Source organism: Ictidomys tridecemlineatus, chromosome 9 (assembly GCF_052094955.1).
Source record: "Ictidomys tridecemlineatus isolate mIctTri1 chromosome 9, mIctTri1.hap1, whole genome shotgun sequence".
In the NCBI taxonomy this organism is placed as follows: Eukaryota; Metazoa; Chordata; class Mammalia; order Rodentia; family Sciuridae; genus Ictidomys; species Ictidomys tridecemlineatus.
Window position 1 is genome coordinate 60,519,565 of NC_135485.1, and position 22,690 is coordinate 60,542,254.

At 33.2% G+C, this 22,690-nt stretch overlaps 1 long non-coding RNA gene across 1 annotated transcript in view; it reads left to right on the plus strand.

The window, feature by feature from the left end:
- The window catches only part of LOC110599389 (uncharacterized), a 277,569-nt gene extending 255,542 nt beyond the window's left edge, over positions 1 to 22,027 (plus strand). Inside the window, exons 9-10 of the long non-coding RNA XR_013425840.1 lie at positions 17,603 to 17,721; positions 19,288 to 22,027. This is a non-coding gene — a long non-coding RNA (uncharacterized LOC110599389). The remainder of the gene's footprint in view (positions 1 to 17,602; positions 17,722 to 19,287) is intronic.
- The last annotated feature ends 663 nt before the right edge of the window (positions 22,028 to 22,690 follow it).

Sequence of the window (22,690 nt, forward strand, 5' to 3'; positions counted from 1 at the left end):
AATAACAAATATCTTTTGATAAATAGATCCTAACTTTATAAATAAGCTATTTAGTGTCCTCGGATAAATCTATTAAGTATCTAAATTAGTTGTTCTAAATAAGTCTCTATGAAATTAAAGTCAGTATTTGTGTGAGTCTCCTTTTAGATGACTGATGAGTTTATAAACCATGTTTATAGTTTTGTAATAATGTAGAATTTGAATAAACAGCTTTTCATGAAGTAGGAAATGATTTTTTGGTTAGGGAGATGAGTTGTTTTGTGACAGTATTCATGAAAAACTTGATTAAGTAAAATATACTGTTTATTTCCTTCTCATTACTGTAACAAATGCCTGAGATAATCTACTTATAAAGAAAAATGGTTTATTTTGGCTCACAGTTTTGGACATTTCAGTCCATAATCAGTTGAATCCATTGCTTTTAGACCTGTAGCAGGGGCAGCATATCAAGGTGGGAGCATACAGATGAGCAAAACTGTTCATCTCATGTCCAGGAAGCAAAAGAGCCCAATGGAAGCCAGCCATCCCCCAGGCCCCTTTAAGGACACCTAAAGACCTCCCCTTAGGCCTTACCTCTTAAAGGTTCCCCTACCTTCAAATAACACCGCCCTAGGGATCAAACCTTTAACATAGTATATTTTTGGTAAAGAAAAAGAAGCTGCAGATCAATATTTAGATAATTGTAAAACACCTTCCAAATATTTCTCTATGTTTGGTGCTTTTCCTCTTTTAGTTGAATTCTTGATGATATAGTTCTGTGTGACACTGAAAACTAGCATCTGCTCAAATATAAATTCCATTTTGATCATCTCCCATTGAAAGAATACATATTTGACACACAACAAGTTTGCTGACTGGAACAATGTGATATGACTTTTCTACAGTACACAGAATGGTGGGGACATTGGATGTTGTTTTGAAAAGGAGAAAGGAAGTACTTTATCCTAAGTGCTACCTCTTAAGGTCCAAAACACTGTAATTCAAGAGAGCCAAAGCAGTCAACTAAATTGATTATAAACTTACCAGCAGATTCTTTTTTCATCAATAAAATACTGTGCTTACAAAATATTGAAAAGATTTTTAAAAGAAATTATTTGGCTGTGCAGACTAACTGCCCTTGTCATATTTATTGCAATCTACTTTAATTAACCCCCCAAAACAAAGATTACATTTCCTCAAACTTGTTTTAGTGAATGTTTATTATTTAGCTTATTGGATATTTTCTCTAAAATATTTTTTTTCCAAAACTCAAACCATTTTATGCCAATAAAATTTTTCCTTTTTAATTTATTATGATTTTTTTTCCTCAAGAGTACTAATTATTTTGGATATCACAGTTACAGCCTAATAGCCAGTTGACTTTGTTCTTTCAGAGATGCAATTGTTCTTGGAATAAACATGGGGTTTTGCAAAGCACAGGTGGATAAAGTATGGACCTCATGCTGCTGCTGCTTCTGTCATAGTACTTAATAAAACAGAAATACTAAATAGAGAAATTAGGAAAAAACCCACCAAATAAAGGATGAACAATTAAAATGATTAGAATTGTGTAAAACATGGTAAGTTTTTTTAAGTTATATAAAAGTGATTGAAATCCTGATTTGATTCTGTAATTCATTATAGTAATGCATTAGTTACAAAAATGAACTGGATTTTTTGTAGACATGCTCTTTGTTCTGGGCTGGAATGCAATATAAGATGAGATGTTCTTTTGCCACATCCATAATGATTTGATTATAAGGACATAAAAGAGGTCCATCAGAAAGTATCATGGAGTGTTACTTATACCCACTTATTCATCTCAATAAAGACTATGCCAAATGAAGTGACCAGTTACACATCCCAGAAAACTGTGAGCTTACAAATGTTAGCCTGAGAAGAAAAGACATACCACACATTTGCTGAGCATACACTAAAACAACAACAACAACAAAATCAACCTATTGTCTGTAAAGCAAAATTCAGAAAAACTATATATGAAGTAATTTTCTATATTATTAATGAAATTCTTGGACTTTTCTTCTTACCTTCTCCTTGTCTGCATGTACCTCTCCTCTTCTCTCCATGTCTTTCTTCTCTTTTTATCTATCATCTTCCTTTCCTATCTTATTTTCTTTAGCCTTTACTACTTTGCATCTCCATTCTCCTTTGCCTCCTCTTCCCTATGGACTTGTTTCTTCTTCCTAGAGCTGTGCTTCAGGCTGAGCATTGTAATCTCCAAATGGATGCATATGTAGATGCAAAATTCCACGAGTTTCATTTCAGAGTTTCATAAAGATGAGAATTCTTGGATATATATCATGCAGCTGAGAGAGCTACAAAATAGATGCCAGTTAGGATTCTAGTTAGTTTCCTGGCTCTTTTCAGATTCTCTTTTCTCTTGGAGAAAATACAGAAAAACACTTGTTCAGTCTGGAAACTCAACTTTGAGTCTAAGATCTAGTAGAGTAGAAAGTCACCTAACTGAAGGGAGATGTCAAATCTTATGTATAGATCATCTCACCCTGAGAAGATTGGCTCAACAAAGAGAATCCCCAGAGTAACTGATTCTTCAAAATCAAAATATTGAGAGCCTTGGAAGAAGAAAAAAAACATTTTATGGAAGGAATAACATTATTGTACCATTATTCATTCATAACTGATGATGATATGATTTATAGATTAGTATAGGCAGAAGAAGCCTGAAGCAATTTGTCTTGAGGAGAATGGGAAAGGTTGGTATGAGACTAGGAAAGGGCTGGATTAATTCCAGTGTCTGAGAGGATAGGTCTGAATGATTTTTCAGAACTATGAAATGAGAATGGGGAGGAGGTGGGTAGGGGTCCTGCCTTGTGGTCTGAAGAGAAAAGCCAGACAAAAACAGATGGGCAACTTCGATTTTTTAATAGGTAAGTCATAACATTTTTGGCTATGAGCATGTTTTCTTATGACGAGAGGAAAGCAAGAATCTGTGTTCTAATCTTTCCTGATGCTTTTCTGGGGTTTTACAGGCGTTATTACACTGTATCTCATTCCTTCATCCGTGAAACAGATGATTTATATAATCCATTTTGCTAAAGGGTTGCATCCACTTTAATGGCTATTAGAATTAGTGAGTTTTAAAATACAAAACTATTATTTTTTAGCACAATTTTTTTATTGTGATAAAATATGCATAAACTAATAATTATCATTTAACCATTTTAAGTGTAGAGTTCAGTGGCATTAACTTCATTCACATTTTTGTGCAACTGTCGTCTCTACCCCTCTCCAGAACTTTCTCATCTCTCCAGCTGAAACTCTGTACCCATAATACATGAACTCCACATTCCTTCTGCAAATCCTGGCAACCACCATTCTATTTTCTGACTCTATGATTTTGACTACTCCAGATACCTCACATAAGTAGAACCATATTATTGTCCTTTGTGTCTGATTTGTGTCACTTAGCATAATGTTCAAAGTACATCCATGTGGTAGCTTAAGTCAGAATCTCATTTCTTTTCAAGGCTGAATAATATTCCTCTGTATGTATATACCACATTTTTAAAAAATTCCATTCCTCATCCCTCAATGAGCTAGTTTTCCCCTTCTGGTTTTTGTGAATAATGCTTCTGTGAACATTGCCATGCTAAACATACTCTATTTTTAAAAGAATTATAACTCTGGTTAATGAAGCATACTGCTTTGTACAGGTTTGGCAAGAATAAATATAAGCAATTCCAATAGATTTAAAGTAATATCATTAATAAGCACCAGATTTAGTTTGAAAGGTGTTTCATAAAATGAGAATTGAATATTTAAACAGCCCAGTTGATACTCGTACTTAACACTATTATAACTTAACGTCTGGGCTCAGTCATGCAAAATCATATTAAAGTATCAAATGCCATAAATTAACATTTTCTTCTTTCATTTCCTAATGGGTATAGGTGCATCTCTGAAGATTCAGAGAATTCTCGTCCACGTTCTGGTATGTTTCCAGTTTTAGGAAGCAGTGAGTGGTGGAGAGAGGGGAAATTCTAAGAAACAGGGCATGGATATCTGAGAGGGGTTTCTAGCTTTCAGTGCAGAGAGGAACAAGAAGGAAAGACTTGTAATTCTTCCATTCCTTTGTGGAATAATTTAGTGTCTTTCATGTAGCTTCTAGGATTATTACTGCAACTTGGCAAGCTTAACAAATAAAATGAAGATAAAACAAAGGGAGAAGACCGTGCTTTTCTCTGCAATAATAGAAGAATTTGTGTTAAATTTTAAAAAGGAGTTAAAAACCTGTAGTGTAGTTATTTGCTAAATTCTCCTTATACTCATAATTGGAATGTCCTTTGATCTAACAGTGAAATTTGAATTAGAGGAGAAAGAGAATTATGTTTTTCATTTTTGAATTGGACTCTCCAGATGCCCCTCTACATGCCTTCTTTAATCAGAGCCAGATCTAGGAAAATTCTAGGGTAAATAAAATGAAACAGTGAAAATGTGCTCAAATTGTCAAGTGTTTTCCACAGATCCATATGTGTCCTACTGAGCTGGACCAAGCCTCAGTTTTGGAATCAAAGTCTTAACTTGTTTTTTTTTTTTTTTTAATTTGTGACCATTTGTACTTCACCACCTTATAGCTGATTTAATACTTTAAGAATTTTAGAAAATAATTCTACACTAGTAAAGGATCCAGTATGTAGTTTAAAATGTACAGAATGAACATGGGAAACTAGTAATATACTAAATTGCTAAAGTCTTTTTTTATCAATCCTTGAGATTTCTGATTAATTACAATTTATTTAGCATATGACTTTGGTCTAAACACTCAACTTCCTTGGTCATCAGTATTTTTTCTTAATAAATCAAAAAGCTTGCACTAAATTACTTCTAACATTCTTCTTAACTTCTGCATTTTATAAATGTTTCCTCAGTTGATGGGCAATGTATCTTTTACATGGTACACATAAGGATTATATTAATCTTTGGAGACACTAAGTCACATTAGGTGACTACATGGTAGGGAAACACATCTATGCTAATTATTTTTGAGACTGTCTAGTTGTTTTAGTGGTAGCTAACGAGTTACACTACATTCTGTCTCCAGAATTCACCTAGGGTTCTTTTTAAATTTTTCATACTTAAATTTTAATACAATATTTTTATATCTATCCTATAGATTTAGTACATAAGTATATACTAGAGTCTCCCCCCTTCTATACAAAAGTTGCTGTCTTTGTGTGTATATGTGTGCATATGCATTCTATCCCATTTTACAAATTTTTGTGGGGATGTGGAAGTCATATTTAAATTTCTGTACATTATCATTGGTATGGGTCTGAATGATATAAGGTTCCACTGAGAGTTCTTGAGCACTTTGGGGCAAGTTTTATGTGGAATCATATTACCTCATCTCAACACTCCAGAATTTTTCAAAGCACAACAAAATTTTAAATGTACTTTCAAATATTTGAGGATAGTTTTTTTTTTTAATACAGTATTTCTGCTTTTTCTAATCAGCAAGGACACTTTCCTCTGGGTGATAAATATGTTAGTATGCTTTTACAGAGTCAGTAAATCAGGAACAATAATAATAATTTTAAAAAGCCCTGTCCACAAGTAACTTTGGATTGCAATTTATGTAATGACATCACGTCCCTCCTTTCACTATAGCAAAGAAGTCTCATTTACCTGCTAGTCTGATAAACACTGATTTTTTTTTCAGGTTGCAATTTAATATAGGCACATAATATATGACATTTGTATTCAAACAAGATAATAAAGAGAAGATGAAGCACTGATAGGGCAAATGACAAGATAATATATGCTGTAATGGGTAAGACAGAGGGTGGACAGATGACAAGACCACATTTCTTTTTCAGATACAGTCTGAATTTTTCAACGTGTACATTTGCAGGCAATGAAGACATCTCAAAACTCAAGTGGCAGCAAGAGAGCTTACTGCTCTAGTTTTAGTATCTTGCATCCATGAATATTTATCCCAGCAGAACCACACTAACTGCTTCTCCTGGCTTATTGCAGTCATTTGCTATATATGCCACCAAAGTTAAGTCTGTATGTTTTTCTGTCATGTGACATGCTATTTTGTGACTTAATGAATCTGTGTGCCTCAATTAATGCTGCACTTACTTTTGGCTGAGCCAGAAGTGGTTTTCACTTTTCTGAAAAAAAAAGTTGTGACTTTTAATAACTCGATGTAAATATAAAATCAATTTAACTTTTAGTAGTAATTTCTTTTCAACTCAATATACTTATTTTATCCAAGGTGTCTATATTCACATACATACCACTATTAAGATACAATTGTTAGTTTAACCTCTGTTTGCCATTTAATCAAAATCTGATTCTAGCAATCAAAGTTGACTTAATCAAGAGTCCTAAGAAAGTTATTATAAGTAAAAGCTATACAAGTTGGATTGCTATACAGACCTGCTTTGAAACTTAAACTCACAAACTTCACCCAGATTAAGGATGTGTTTGAGTTATGCATAACAGTATATGCATCAATAAAGTATGCATCAGTAAAATATCAAAGTCAACTTTGTCAATTTTCCTTTTTGTTTCAAAAGCAATGATTGATACCATTCTAATTTTCAGTTATTACTCAATGTTCATAATCACATTGTTTGCCAAATTAGTTGTTATAGAATTAGCTTAGTTTGACAGTGGAAATAATACATAATCAATAATTATCCAATATAGGAATTTCTCCAAACTTTATAGAGAGTAGTTATTTATAGTAATGAATTATAAATATTTCTAAGTGACATGTTGATATTACATTTTTTGGATATAGTTTTGAGAAAATGTGAGATTTCATTGAAAACAATACTGAATCAGAGTTCTTCCTAATTTTCTTCATCCTTCTATCACCTTAAGACCATTTTTTTATTAGATGAATCTTTAAAAATTGCAATGACTAAATCATGTTTCTAATCCTCTATGATGGTGATAATTATCTTTTCCCCAACATGCTACTTTATCAAACAAATATTAACTCATCACTAGAAAAAGTAGATTTGTGAAAACTCATGGAGAAAACTAAATTTCTTAACAAAGAAGATGTTCTGGGTTAGGTAGTTAGTGAGCCCTATGAGGGCAGAGAGCATGTTTATCCTATTCACCTCTAGGTTTGTTACCTGGCATGTAGGCTGATAGGTGTTAGGCAAATAATAAATACTGCTTCCATGAAATAAAATCCAATAGGCAGCTTTATCGAATAGTCTTTTGTCACATACTTTCCATTGATACTTTATATGTTTCCATATTTTTGTTCAAAATTATTCCTCTCTTGAGTTTCTTTTCATTATATAACCTGACTATCACTCATCTTTCATAAGTTTTACTTGGTATCATCTGATCCAAGAAGTTTTCTGGCTCCCCATAACTGAGTAAAACAATCCCAAGGTATCATACTTTCTCTTCTTTACATTTTACATGATTCTGTGCATAAAGGACAGATTCTTAATCACCTCTGTATATCTATTATCGAGTATAATGCTGGTCACATAAAATGTACTCAATTTTATATTTTTCTTGTTTTTGTTTAATTATTAATCTGTTTTTTGGTTTTATTTATATTCTTCTTCTTATTATTCTCTCTCTCTCTCTCTCTCTGTGTGTGTGTGTGTGTGTGTGTGTGTGTGTGTGTGTGTGTGTGTGTTACTGGGATTGAACCCAGGAATACTCTACTTTTGAGCTGCATCACTATCCCCAGCCTTTTTTATATATTATTTTATTTTTTTTATTGCCCCCAGCTTTATTTATTCTCACGAAATTGCAGAGGCTGACCTGAAGAGGCTGACTTGTGATCCCCCCACCTCAGTCTTCCAACTCATTGGGATGACAGGCATGTGCCACCATGCCTGGCTGTTTTTAGCTATTTTTTAATCAGTTTGATTTGGTCTTACATTTAAATTTTGTTTTCTATGTTCCAGTGGAAATTAATAGAGGAACAAACTCATCTATCTAAAAATACTTTACCTTTGATTTTGAGATTGCTTCTGGTAAGTAGTCAAATTATATTATTAGCATATTGTTAGGCTTATTTATATAATTTATCTTTTTGGGCCTACATAAATACAATTCTGTTAAAAATATATTAGATATGATAACCTTAGTCCATATTAGAAAGAGAGCTTTTCTATTTTTTCCAATTCAGGAAGATTCCACAAATCAGACTAATTCACATCATTTCCTGTGAATCTCAAAAATCAGATTAGAATTGTTTCTGAATAAAAAGTAAGATGACTACTGATATACCCTAATAGGAACTTACAGTCTTAAAATGTGGTAAATTGACTATCAATGCTCTCAATGAGAAAAATGAGAAGAATTAATGTCACCTGAGGTTTATTCTCATCATGTTGCCCAAGGCCTTTCTTTTTTTGAACAATATACTATCTCCATCTTTTCACCATTTATGGATAAGCTATGTAGAAAAATTGCTTGGCTAACTTGTAATTGTTTTAGACTAAAGATATTCTACAAAACATGTATGTATTAATCAAGTTTTATTTTGATTTTTACAAAAATAAACTATGATCTACAACAGAGAATAATTAAATCATAGAAGGCCATTTAGACTATTGGGTCAGTGACCAGAATCTTTGTTACTTGTTTTATTGATAGTTGAAAATGGTCCTATCACATGATTTTGAATATAACTAATTGTTTGATGCTTTTATTTTTCCCTTCATTGTATTGAGGAAAAAAACACGTTCTTTAAAATCAAAACCATAGGTATCCCTGAACCCATTGCCTTGCACACTTCCAGGAATTATATCATATATATTTCAAAATATTGTTTTAAAATTGAATTTTGGTACACTGAATTGTTATTTCAATGCATTTCATTTCAAATTATAGGGCACGAAACTTCCATTTTGAAGGTGCTTATATATCCTCACCTCTTGAATTTTTCTCTAAAACCACATTAAAGACAATACAGTGAAATTAGGAGGCATTTTAAAACCAACAGATTGGAGGAGTGATAAATGATTTAGCTGAATTGGGAGATTTCTTTTCCTAAGTTTTCCACAGCTGTTAGTACTGCCAAAGAGCAAGTAACTTACCCAGAATTATTCAAGAAAATTTACAAAAATTGAAACCACCTGGCACTAGGGAAGTCAAGCATAGAAGGAAAAAAAAGTAAAAACTCAAATAAGAAATGTATCTAAAAGTGAATCTAAGGCATAATAAGAAATATAGGGTTTCACCCTCCTCACACTCTCCCCCCATCTCCATCATGTAGTCAGGAAATTAAAATTCCCTGAGCTCTCCAGAAGCAGGTGATTTATTTCTGGAGAAACAAACCCAGAAAGGATCTAGATATGAGTGATATGTGGACTCCTCTAAATAGAAAATGGGAACTAGAATTATTCAATAATATCTTAACCTGTGAGTAATTATATATCTTTGTCTCTTTGTCTTAGGAGAAAAAATTGAAAATATGCAAATTTATTAATATAATGACTTCAGTGATGCAAATAAAAGGATTTCTTAAGTATTTTTTATTTTAAGCAGACTTTCATTGAATTTTAATGTGCATGCATAAAAGGGCACAAATAAGTGAAAATATTAATGAATTTACACAAAGTGATCAGTGCTCTTTTTGTAACCAGCAACTCCATAAAAATAAAGAATTAGAGAACATTATGAGCACACACTATTATTTGTGTAGAGAAATGCAATGGAGTTGTGTGTGTGTGTGTGTGTGTGTGTGTGTGTGTGTGTGTATGGTGGTTTTGTGTCTTACAAATTTGTTGAATTTATTACAATCTTTAGGGGTTTTTTAACATATAAAACCATGTCATTAGTGAACTGGATAATCTCACTTCTTCCTTTCCAAATTGGATGCACTTCTTTTTCTTTTTCTTGCTTACTTGCTCTAGCTAGGACCTCCAATACTAAGTAGAAATGATGAGAATAGGTATCTTTCCTTTTTTCCTGATATTAGAGGAAACGCTTAAATCTTTGAATGTTGAGTAAGATTTTAACCATGGAGTTGTAAAATACAATGGTCACTGGTATTTCTATTATTGAGAAGGTTTTTTTTTATCATTCAAGAAAGTTGCATCTTGCCAAGTGCTTTTCTGCATCAGCAGAGATGATCACACGTTTTTTTGTCCTTTGTTCTGTTAATTTGGTACATTATGTTGATTGATTTTCATAGTTGAATTATCTACATGTTGAAGAAAAAAATCCCACTGGCATATTCCCTTTAATATATCATTGAATTTAGTTTCTTAGAATTCAGGATTTTTGTAACAAAGTTGATCAGTATTTGTAGATTCCAATTATTTGGAGTCTCAGTGTCTGTGTTTAGTAACATACAAAGGCTGGCCTCATGGGGTGAAATTGGAAGTATTCCAATTTTTTGAAATAGATTGAAGAGGATTGGTATTAGTTTTTATTTAAATGTTTGATAGACTTCTTTAATGAAAGCTTCTGGTCCTTGACTTTTCTCTGTTCAGAGATCTTCAATTCTTGATTCACTCTCCATACTACTTATTGGTCTGTTTGGATTTTCTATTTCCCCACCAATAAGTCTCGGTAGGTTATATGTCTATAGGAGTTTATCCTTTTCTTCAGGGTCATATGAATTGTTGGTGTATAAGGCTTCATAGCATTCTCTTGTATTCCTTGGTATTCTTGTGACATCATTTTCAATGCTCTTTTCACTTCTGATTTCTATTATTTGTTATTTGGATATTCTTTGTTCTTAATCTAGCTAAGGGATTTTCAATTTTGTTGGTGTTTACAAAAGTCAATTCTGTTTTGTTAATTTTAAAAATATTTTCAGTTTTATTTATCTTCATTGATATTTAGTATTTTCTTCTTTTGGGGAGGATGGGGTGGATACTGGGGATTGTTTACTCAGTGGCACTCGACCACTGAGCCACATCCCCAGCCCTATTTTGTATTTTATTTAGAGACAGGGTCTCACTGAGTTGCTTAGTGCCTTGCTTTTTCTGAGGCTGGCTTTGAACTCCCGATCCTCCTGCCTCTGCCTCCTGAGGCACTGGGATTACAGGTGTGCACCACTGCACCTGGCTATTATTTCCTTCTTTTTGCTTATTGAGGGTTGCTTTTGTAGAGCAAGTACAGCGATAAGGGACTCCCTCTATTTTGTTTGGCAATCTCAGTTTCTTCTTTAGTTATACCACACATGATAGTTTCTGTTGACAGTTTTCTTTCAGCCCTTTGAATGTGTAAACATTGTCCATTTTGGCTTCCAGAATAAATATAAGTTGCTATTATGAATTTAAATTTAAATTTAGAAATCAATAATATTAAGTTATTGATTTGAGATTTAAATTTAGAAAACTTTTGTTTCTCTTGGTTTCTGATGAGAAAATGGTAATAATACTATGGAAGCTGCCTTGTATAGCTGATGAGTCATTTTTCTCTTGCTACTCTCAAAGGTCAGTCTTTTTCTATCTCTTAAGGAAATTTGATCATAATATGTATCAGTCTGTTCTTTTGAAGTTTATTCTAGTTACAGTAGCTTCTTGGCTTTAGAAGTCCATTTCTGGGCTGGGGATGTGGCTCAAGAGGTAGCACACGGGGCGCTGGGTTTGATCCTCAGCACCACATACAAATAAAATAAAGATGTTGTGTCCACCGAAAACTAAAAAATAAATATTGTAACAAATCTCTCTCTCTCTCTCTCTCTCTCTCTCTCTCTCTCTCTCTCTCTCTCTCTCTCTCTCATAAAAAATAAAAATAAAAAAAGAAATCCATTCCTTTCCTTACATTTGGGAAGTTTTCTGCCAAACCTGAAGTTTCCACCGAACTTGCTTTTCTTTAGCTAAAGGAAGCAGAATGTTTCTTTTCCATTTCCTTTTCTTATTCCCTTTGGTGATTTATATAATGTATATATTTATTATCCTAAAGTTTCCCTAGGCTGTCTGAAGTTTTTAAAATTCTCTTTTTTGATTTGGTCCTCTGACACAGAGATTTAAAAATTACCTTTCTTCAAGTCTGCTGACTCTTTATTCTGCCTAAGTAAATTGCTGTGAGTCTGTCTAGTGAGTTTTTAGTTCAATTATTGTATTTTCAGCTCTAGAACCTCTCTTTGTTTCTTTTTCATAGTTTGCTGATAAATTCTCATTTTGTTTATGCATTTTTCCTGGTTTTATTCAGTTATCCATTTGTGTTCTCTTTTTTCCAACTGAGCACCTTTAAGATATTTAAAATTGTTTGTGAGGCATCTCACAGATTTATGTCTCTTTACTACAAGTTTCTGGTGTTTTATTAAGTTCTTTTGACTTATCCATATTTCCCTGTTTCTTTGTGTGTCTTGTAATCTTTTGCCAAGATTTGGGCATTTGAAAGAATCACCACATATCCCTCTTTGTGTTATGGATTTTTGGAGGGAAAGATATTCATCAATCCACCATCTAGAAATTCTAGTATCTCTCAAAACTTTCTTGCTCTATCTGGAATTTGTGTGCAAAACTGCAACTATTATATGCTGCCATGTTCAACTGTTTTAAATGACAGCCAAACTATGACACACATCTCATCAGTGCTGAGTTAGATGACACAGAAATCAATGTGGTTGGCAACCTCTAGACAAGGATAAATAGTGCATTCTTTTGTTTTCATCCCAATGGAAGACCCAGAGTATCTTGATCCATTTTTTAAGTTGAAGGAAGTGGAATCAAACACTGGGTTTTTTTTTTGTTTGTTTGTTTTTTATGCCTAGCTTCTTTTGTATGGTATTCTGTTTTGAGATTTTTTTTCCATATTATTGAATGTAGCTGTATATTTCATGGCTCAAAACTATTTAGTTGTACAAATTCATAGTGACTTGTCTATCTATATAGATTATGTACATTTGGAATTTATACTTGTTTTATTTATTTGAATACTTTTAAAAATTTTATTTGGTTATACATGTACATACAAATTTGGCATATGTCTAGGTATGGATTTCCTAAGTTTTAGGATATGTTAAATTTAGCATTAGTACTAATGCTAAACAAAACATTTGTAAACAAAAAGTTTTCTAAATTTAAATTCCTAATATCAACTTATACTTATTCTCGTTGCTCCACATTTTTAACAGTCCTTGTACTTTTTAAATAGCTATTCTGCTGGATGTGAAATATTATCTCTGTGCATGTGTGCGCATGTATGTGTGTGTGTGTGTGTGTGTGTGTGTGTGTGTGTGCTTCTTTGTCAGCTGTATTGAAGGATAATTTACACACAAGAATCTCTCTATTAGATTTTAAATTTTTGTGAGGTTGGCATTCTTAAATATACTAATAAATGACATGGTATGATATATATTATAAAAGCATGACCACAATTAAGACTCAGTATATTTCAGTGAGCTCCACAACATGACTGCCCCATCAATCCCTTTCTTTGGTTTTTAGTTGTATTGCAATGACATTGTTTTTGTGATCTTGGTAATATTTGGCCTCAGGGAATGAGTTGAAAGTATTTCCTCTTCTACTCTATTTTTTTTTCCTTACCTCATGTTCTGTTTCTTCTTGTATCAGTCATGGTAATTTGTTTGTTCATAGGAATATGTCAATTTCATCTAGGATAGTAAATTTATTAGCATGGAATTGTTCATAGTATTCAATTAAACATTTTATTTCTGAAAGGTCATTAATAATACTCTCTTTTTCATTCCTGAGTTTGGCGTTATGACTCTTCTAATTTTCTTTGAGTTTTGGCTTGTTTAGTACAGATTTGTAAAATCTTTGTAAAGATTTGTCAGTTTCATTGACATTTTCAAAGAACAACCCTTGGTTTTCTTCATTTTCTCCATTGTGTTTCATTTTCTATTTAATTTTCTTCTATTCTAGTGTTTATTATTTATTTTCTTCTGATTTTTTAGTGTTGTGATTTGGATATGAAGTTCCTCCACAAGCTCATGTGTGAGCTAATACAGGAATGTTCAGAGGTGGAATGGTTTGTCTGTGACCTAATCAATGGATTGATCCACTGATAGGGATTAGTTCAGTAGTAACTATAGATAGGTAGAGTGTGGCTGGAGGAGGTAGACTATTGGGGTTTATTTTTTGTTCCTGATTAGCGGAGTTCTCTGTTTCCCGTTTGCCATGTCTTGAGCTGCTTTCCTCTGTCATGCCCTTCCACCATGTGGTACCACCTCACCTCAGGCCATACCTATGAAGTTGGCCAACCATGGACTGAACGTCTGAAATCATGAGCCAAAATAAACTTTTTCTTCTCCTCATTGTTCTTGTCAGGTCTTTTGGTCATGACAATTCAAAGCAGAGTAAAATACTTATTATGAATTTGCTTTATTTCTTTCTAATTTACTAAGGTAAAATATTAAGTTATTGATTTGAGATTTTATTTTTTCCTTTGGCTTTGAACTTTTAAATTTATGTTTAAGCATTGCTTAAATTTTGTTATATTATGATTTTGTTTTTCATAACAAGAAATTTTAAAATTTATTTTTTATATCTCCTTTGACCCATTGGTTACTTGGAAGTATGTTTATTTTTTATATAATTGTGAAATTCCAAAATTTCCTGTTGTTGATTTCTAATTTTGTTGAACTATAGTGAGAGAATATACTTCATATGATTTTAATCCTGTTAAATTTGGCTTGGTTTATGGCTTAACATGTAGTATATTCAGGATAGTAGTGTTCCATGTTATCTTAAAAAAGTGTATGTATTCAAGTGTTTTGGGGTATGGTGTTCCACAGACATCTGCTCTTAATTTATTCTTAAAGATTCAAGTAACTCTCTGATATTATGCTTAACAACCTGAAGATATTTGTACATTGTTTCTGATATCCCTTGCTCATTGATGAGAAGCTTAGGTTGATTTAAATCATTTGCTTATATATGATGAAATGTTGTCTGCTTTCAGTGTTGTCTTTTGCCTTTAGTTTTCATCAATTGAGCTATGTTGTCTCTAGGCATAAATTTCCTGAAATCATATATATAGCTAATGATCAAACCCATGGCCTTATTCACACAAAGCATTTCTCTACCATTGAGCTATGTCTCTAGCACCGTATAACTAATCCTGATTGACATTATCTGAGCTTCTTGAATCTGCCATTTAATTCTTCCACTAAAATTGAAATTAGTCCTATTATGCTCTCATTTTTTTTGGTTCATTTTCCCACACCTCTCTTGGAATTTCAGTATCTGTAAGTTTTATTTTTGAAAATTTCCTCCAGGCCTTGTGTTCTCTTCATTAAAGATTTTCAATCTATTTTTTCAACAAAAAAATTAACTTCAGTTGATTTTATATAACTTTATTTAACAAGAATTTTTTAAAAGGCTTTTCTTAATTTTAATAATTGGTTAGTTATCATTTCCAAGGAGGAATGCATGAACTATGGAAGATCTGTGCTCGGGTTTTCAGTCTACCGTAACTCCAGGACTTTAGGGTTTTCTTCTTAAGTCTTACAAAGTTTGGAAAAGAAAGGATAAAACCTGCTGTTTTGTTAGACAGGGAAGACTGATGGAAATGAATATCCAGGTTATGGAGGGATGAGGTGGTGTGCCATTAGTATGTAAAGCCCCGCTCCCCATGAATGGCTGGCAGGGTGATGCCAATGTGGAGCGCTCTGTTTGGACCTGGCATCTTTCCTGTTCAGAAGAAACCTTTCATCCAGGTAGTCTGAGTCTGATCTCACTTCTTTCTACTGGTGAGATGCACTATGGCTTGTACTGTGCAGCCTCCCTTTTTTTCTGTGGCTCTTTGACACCCCCACCTCTCTGCCAGCCTGGTGTGGCTGATCAAGCTGTTCAAACAACTGGAAGACATCAGAAGTTAAACACTCATTATTTTAATTTGATGCTAATCATGTGTTAATGAGACTAATCCTTGCAATGATTCAGGTAATTTGCTTAATGGCTGCCCAGAGTACAGATTACAGCAATCAGTCACGTCTGATAAGATGTCTGTTGTGGAGAAGGCTGTCAGGTGAATGAGGTGGGAAAAGACTCAGGAGTCAGGGTCTGATGTCAGGCATGCTCTGTGTTGGAGGGTGTGGGTTGAGGGAAATTGTGTGCTCAGAAATCCAAATTTTCAACCAGAAATAAGCACTCTAGTTCTGTGTTTAGAAAGAAGTTTGTGTTGATAGGCTTTCTTGTTTATGGTAGTACACACCTATACTGAAATAAGCATAGCATTTTGCGAAGAATTGGATATACAATTCATTTTGCCCTGGAAAGGTGATTAATTCAGTATAATGTCAGTGATAGGCATATTCCTGCCACTGTTGAAACTGGCTTTAAGTCTCTTTTCCTAACAAAAACTCAAAGAATGAAAATGAAACCATTCAGAGCAAAGGAATAAAATTTTCTTCTTATCCATAGAATATAGGGTAAAGCATTGTCATGTTTTTATTATATCAAAGTATCCACTTCAGAGACATCATAGATACCATCTGCATTATGCTTAGACTAATCCATGAGCCTTAAACTGGGGCATCTTGCCCTCCATGACATTGCTGCATGGAATCATGATATAACTCCTTATCTCTTAAAATACTAGAATTTAGCAACTTATTAAATGTACAGATATAGACAAAAACAGAGCATTTAAAGAATAGCATATTCAAAAATCTTGCCTATTATTTATTTTGGCTTTTCTCCTTCCTTTCCAAACATTGTAAGACTTAAGATATTAATCTCTATACAGATAGAAAATTTAAAATACCATAGATATATGACTTGTTTACAGAGACATATATTGTTTAATTCTCTCTAAATATTTTGGTGAGTAGAAAAGAGTGAAGAGAAATAGATTTAGGCATGAGAGAAGGTTTGTAATTTATGTTTGCCTTAGTCATTTTGGCACACTCATGATACCTTCGTATGTCCTCTGTCCACCACAATTTGGTTCGATTTTACAAACATTTCTCCACTATCTATCATCTTCCTGGAGCTGTTTGTTTACAAGGACATCAAGGGAAGGCATTATTCTCAAAGACAAAGTTCATGCCCACCTTATGACAGTGAAGGTGGGAAGCAACAAGGAAAGGAAAAATGGAGAGTGGGATGTTGAAGGCTTGGAATCAACTTCTGTAAGTAGGAATGTGAGTTAATAATGAGGATGTAGAGGAGATGATGTGACATGAGTAGAGGATTTGGAATGATAACAACAGGAAGATTATACACATAGAGTGGGAAGAGGCCACATCTTCTGAGAGATACATAGATACAACTATATGTAAATATTATCCCTGCAGACCCAGGCCAATTGTTCTCCTTTTCTCCTAGTTAAGAAGTCATTTTATCATCATGATAGACTCTCATGAGCACATAAATGCAAAAATATAGATGCACTTATATCAGTGACAATGCTCTTGATAAGAAGATTTTCTTCTTTTTTTTTTTTTTATAAATATAGTCTTTTATAAGCATCCAACATTTATGAGGGCTATCTGTGGTGTACTCTTCATAGGTGTTCACTGTCCAGAATTTGAGAGCCAAAGCTTATAAATCAGGCAGATCATTTTTATTGTAGTAGTTATTGCTGTTATTAGTTATTGATCCTGGTTCAATTTGTTCTAAGGAATGGATAATGCTAGTATGGCTGATTAAAGATGACAATGTATGCAAGAGCAGGAGGTAAACCTTCATGATACTGGAATTGTACTCTATTCCCATAGGGCACATTGCCTCTTCCACTAAACTGAGGCAAGATATAAATCACACTGAGGAAGGATATGGAGTGAAAAAGGACTGAACTTCTACATTAATGTAAAGAAAACATTGTTCGGGAAGATAGGTGAGTAATAATTATTCATTTACTTAAAAATTCTTCCATTCTTGAGATGTGTCTTAGTCTATTTAGGCTGCTATAACAAAATACTATAAACAGAGTGGCTTATACATAACAGACATTTGTTTTTCATAGTTTTGGAAACTGGGAAGTCCAAGATCAGGGTGCTAGCATAGTCAGGTTCTGGTGAAGGGTCTCTTCCAGGCTGCAGACTGCCAGCTTTTTCCTGTGTGCTGACATGGTGGAGAGGCAAATAAGCTCCCTTAGGACTCTTCCATAGGCTAATGCTTTCACTCATGTTGGTCCTGCCTTTATGATGTCACCACTTCTTAAAGATCCTGCCTCTTAACACTGTTAAAGGGAAGGTTTTGTTTGAACATATGAATTTGAGGGTGGGAGGCACAGCTACAGAGCACAGCTGTAGGTCAGTGTTATTCACTCAGACTATTAAATGTAGGTAGCCCCCTAGACTACCTGCTCCTGGCTCTCTTTTCTCTTTATAAGGCAATATATTACACCCTGGAATACTGTTTTCATCACTGCCCTGGCCCCCAGATTTTATTTAGTGTCCTTTATAAGCTAAGCTATGGAAAGTTCTTTGAAGTTTCTCACACCAAAATCTATCATTGGTAAAATACTCGGACTGCACTGCTGAAATTGCTTTTAGAAACTTTGTTTTTAGGTGGGAGTCTAAAATGATGCTTGTGAAGGTACTGTGAGATTATAATTCTATTGAGAATTTATGCATTTTATAGAAACATATTTTACAAGATCACATCTGTAACAAATGACATAAATTATTGGTTTGCTTTCTTAATATGTTTCATGGGATTTGATGGACAATAATAAGTTCACTGGCAAACTTGATTTTCAGATTATCAGGATTTATATCAATACTATGATCAGAAAATGTATCTTTGTAGTATCTATATTTCTACATCCTTTCAATATTGAAGTATGCTATTTTGCTTACATTATGCATAAATTAAAGTTATATAAAGAAGTTAATCAAGGTTTACAGAAAGAATAATTTTAGCCCCCAGTAAGAACACAGTCTTCTGTTTTGTTTTTCTTGTACTAACTTGGCCTAGATTTATATTTTCACTCCTAGTTTTTAATTTAAACACTGGGTATTAAAATATTATTCAAGTGATCACAATTTCATGATACAAGAATGAAATTGATTTAAATTGACTTGTGAAGTTCTCACTTGCAAAAATTATTACATTTTTGCAACTATCTTATTTTAATTATTAGCATGAAAGTGATTTTCATATTTTACCATTGAAGCAATCTAATCAAAGAGTCCTTTAGTATCTTAAAATTGACAAAAAATGCTGTCAATACTTGATTTTAAAATATACTTCCATTTACACTTCCAGAAGAAAAGAGAGTTGATATACTTTTACCTTTTTCTCTCACTAAATAAAATTAAAACTCTGGGCATTGTATACAAAATAAACACAGAATACTGAAATGTGGAGAAAAGAAGGAAGATTGGCTAGATACTTTGGGTCCTAGGAAAATGTTTAGTGATTTCTGTGTTTTTGTTTTATGTCTCATATGTTCCAGACTTGGACCTGTAGTAACCAGCACCAAGAGAAATTAATTGGAGAAGATAAAGATATAGCTACAAAAACAAAAATAACTTCTCTATTTTGTTTAAAGATTGGATGACTGAGTGTGGTGTTGCATACCTGTAATCCCAGTGACTCAGGAGGTTCCCAAGTTGGAAGACAGCCTCAGCAATTTAGCAAGGCCCTAAGCAATTTACCCAGACCCTGTTTCCAAATCAAAGCCAAAAAAGATCTGAGGATGTAGCTCAATGGTTAAGTGCCCTTGGTTCAATCCCCAGCACCAAAAATTAAATAAATAGATAGATAGATAGATAGATAGATGGATAGATAGAATTGAGGATATAATTCTCTGGTAGAACACCCTTGGGTTCAATCCCTAGTACCAAAAAAAAAAAAAAAAAAAAAAAAACCGAAAAAAGAAAAAGAAAAAAGAAAATAAGTCACACACACAAACCTAGGACAAGTAGACACTAGAAAGCAGAAGTCTTTTATATACTAACTGTTCTACTTTAATTTAAAAGTACAGATAAACTGTGGTCACACCACTGTCACTCTAGCAAAGGTCACCAGAGAACCCTAGACTTCCACTTTCACCCAGATGTAAAAGATACTCCAACTCCCTTATTTGGATGGTGTAAGGGAAAGCTGAGTAGGGAACTCTAGATTATGACCTTCATTTAATGATAATAAGATGTCCATTCCTCCACTGGAATGGTGTCAGATGAAAGTAGAGAATCAAAACTTTCACTACTCTCTAATAGTAATAAGGCAACCTCACCTTGGACCCCCTGCCATGGTGTCAACAGAGGCTACGTTTAGAAATTTAATGAAGTACTTCTATTTCTCCCAGTCAGGTGATATCCTTAGGAAGGAGCCAAAATTCCACCCACACCCAACAGCAAGGAGAAGTTCACCATTTCATTCCTTGATTGTCAGTAAATGCTGACTGGGGAACCTTGTCTACCCTCAACTAGCAACAATAAAGTGTTCCTCACTTTCTTAAGTGGTGTCAAAGGAAGCCAGTTAAAGTCTAAAGTAAGATGTAAAGTCTCATAACATGATATCTAAAATGTGCAGGTTACAATTTAAAATACTCATCAAGAACCAGGAAAATCTCAACTTGAATTGTAAAAAGGCAATTAATATACATATGGAAATTTTCAGATTCAAAAGCAAGAATCAATAAGTGGGACAGAATCAACTTTAAAAAATTCTGCACAGCAAAGGAAACAATTAGGAACATAAAGAACCTCCAGAATTCAAGAAAAAAATCTTTGCCAGCCACTTCTCTGACAGAGGATTAATATAAAGAATATAAGAACTAAAAACTATCTAACAAAAATTGTAAATCATTCAGAATAAAAATAGTTCAATAAACAGTAATGAGCAAGCACACTTGAAGCAATAAAAATAAAAATCTTCCACAAAGAAACAACAAATGTAAGAAGATCAAAATGGAAATTTTAATCTTGTATTAGCCCAAGAATAGAATAGAAATACAAGAATAGAGTAGAAAGAGAAAGCAATCAATGAACTTGAAGACAGAACAGTAAAACAATAGAAATTACATGATATAGATAACAGAAAATTAAATTTAAAAAGCAGTAAATAACTCAGGGATTATAAGTAAAGTCCCCAAATTGATATCATTGGAGTCTGGAAAGAGCAAAAAGGAATAAGTGAAAACAAGTATTCAAATTGACAACTAAAAAAGTTTCATATTTGGCTAAAGACATATATCTAGATATATAAGAGGCTGAGTGAATACCATACAGGATACATCTCAAAACAATCTATATCAAGACATATCATAGGTCAAGCATTCAAAACCTAAAGACACAGAAAACAAAGCATGAAGAGAAAAATGACATCTCCTACAGGGGAAAAAAATAACAGCTCACAATATAAGAGATTTCTCATGAGATCCTATGGAGGACAGAAGGAAGTAACACAATCTGTTTCATGTGCTGAAATAAAAGAACTCTCCAACAAGAATTCTAATTCTATGTTCTATGAAAATATCCATCAGAAATGAAGAAGAAATCAAGACAAGTTCAGTTGAAGGAAAACTAAGACTATGTGACCAGTAGAACTACCTTTTATATATTTATATATAAGAAAGAGGTGTATCATATAAATATTAATCAAAATGAGCTAGAAGTTCCTCTATCAGTATCATATAAAGTAGACATCATTGCAAAGAAAATTACCAGAGATAGAAAGAGACACTATATAATGATAAGAAGAGTCAGTTTATTAAGAAGATATACCAACCCTGAATGTGTATAAACCGTATTTTGGGCCTGCAAAATACATAAGCAAACAAACAAAACCTTATGGCCAAAATTATACTTAATGGTAAAAAGCAGAATCTTTTTTTCACAAGACTGGTACCAAATGAAGAATATCCACTCTCATTTCTCTTATTCAACATATGGAAATTCTAGCCAATGCAGTAATAAAGAATTTGGGCAGGGGTGGGAGATAATAAGTAATAGAGATTGTGAAGAAGAAATAAAACTGTCTTTATTAGCAGATGACATGATGGGTTTTGTAGAAAATACCAAATCCTAGAATTATATTTGGAAAAATAAAAGACTCATATTAGACCAAACAATACCGAGTAATAAGAGTGATATACCAGAGTCCTCACAACACATGATCTCAAATTCTAGTGAATTTAAGATCTAAGTGAATTTAAGATTATTTAAAATAATAAAAACAGTTTGAATCCATTCCATTTATTGATTCTTTATTTTATGTTTTTAATTATTATTTTTTATTTCATTTATTTTAATTTGTTATATATGACAGCAGAATGTAATTCAATTCATATTACACATATAGATCACAATTTTTTATGTCTCTGGTTGTACACAAAGTAGAGTCACACCATTCATTTCTTCATACATATACTTAGGGGAATGATATTCACCTTATTCCACCATCTTTCCTACCCCTAAACCCCTCCATTGCCCTCCTTTCCCTTTGTCCTATCTAAAGTTCATCTATTCCTCCCATGCGCCACCCTTCATCCCCATGATGAATCAGCATCCTTATAATCAGAAAACATTCAGCATTTGGTTTTTCAGAATTGGCTTACTTCACTTAGCATTATATTCCCCAGTTCCTTCATTTACCTGCAAATGCCATGATTTTATTTTCTTTTAATGTTGAGTAATATTCCATTGTGTATATGTACCACAATTTCTTTATCCATTCATATACTAAAGGGCACCTAGGTTGGTTTCACAATTTAGCTATTGTGAATTGTGCTGCTGTAAACATTGATGAGGCTGTGTCCCTGTAGTAGGCTTTTTTTAAGCCCTGTGGGTATAAACTGAGGAGTGGGTCAAATGGTGGTTTCATTCCCAGTTTTCCAAGGAATCTCCATATTG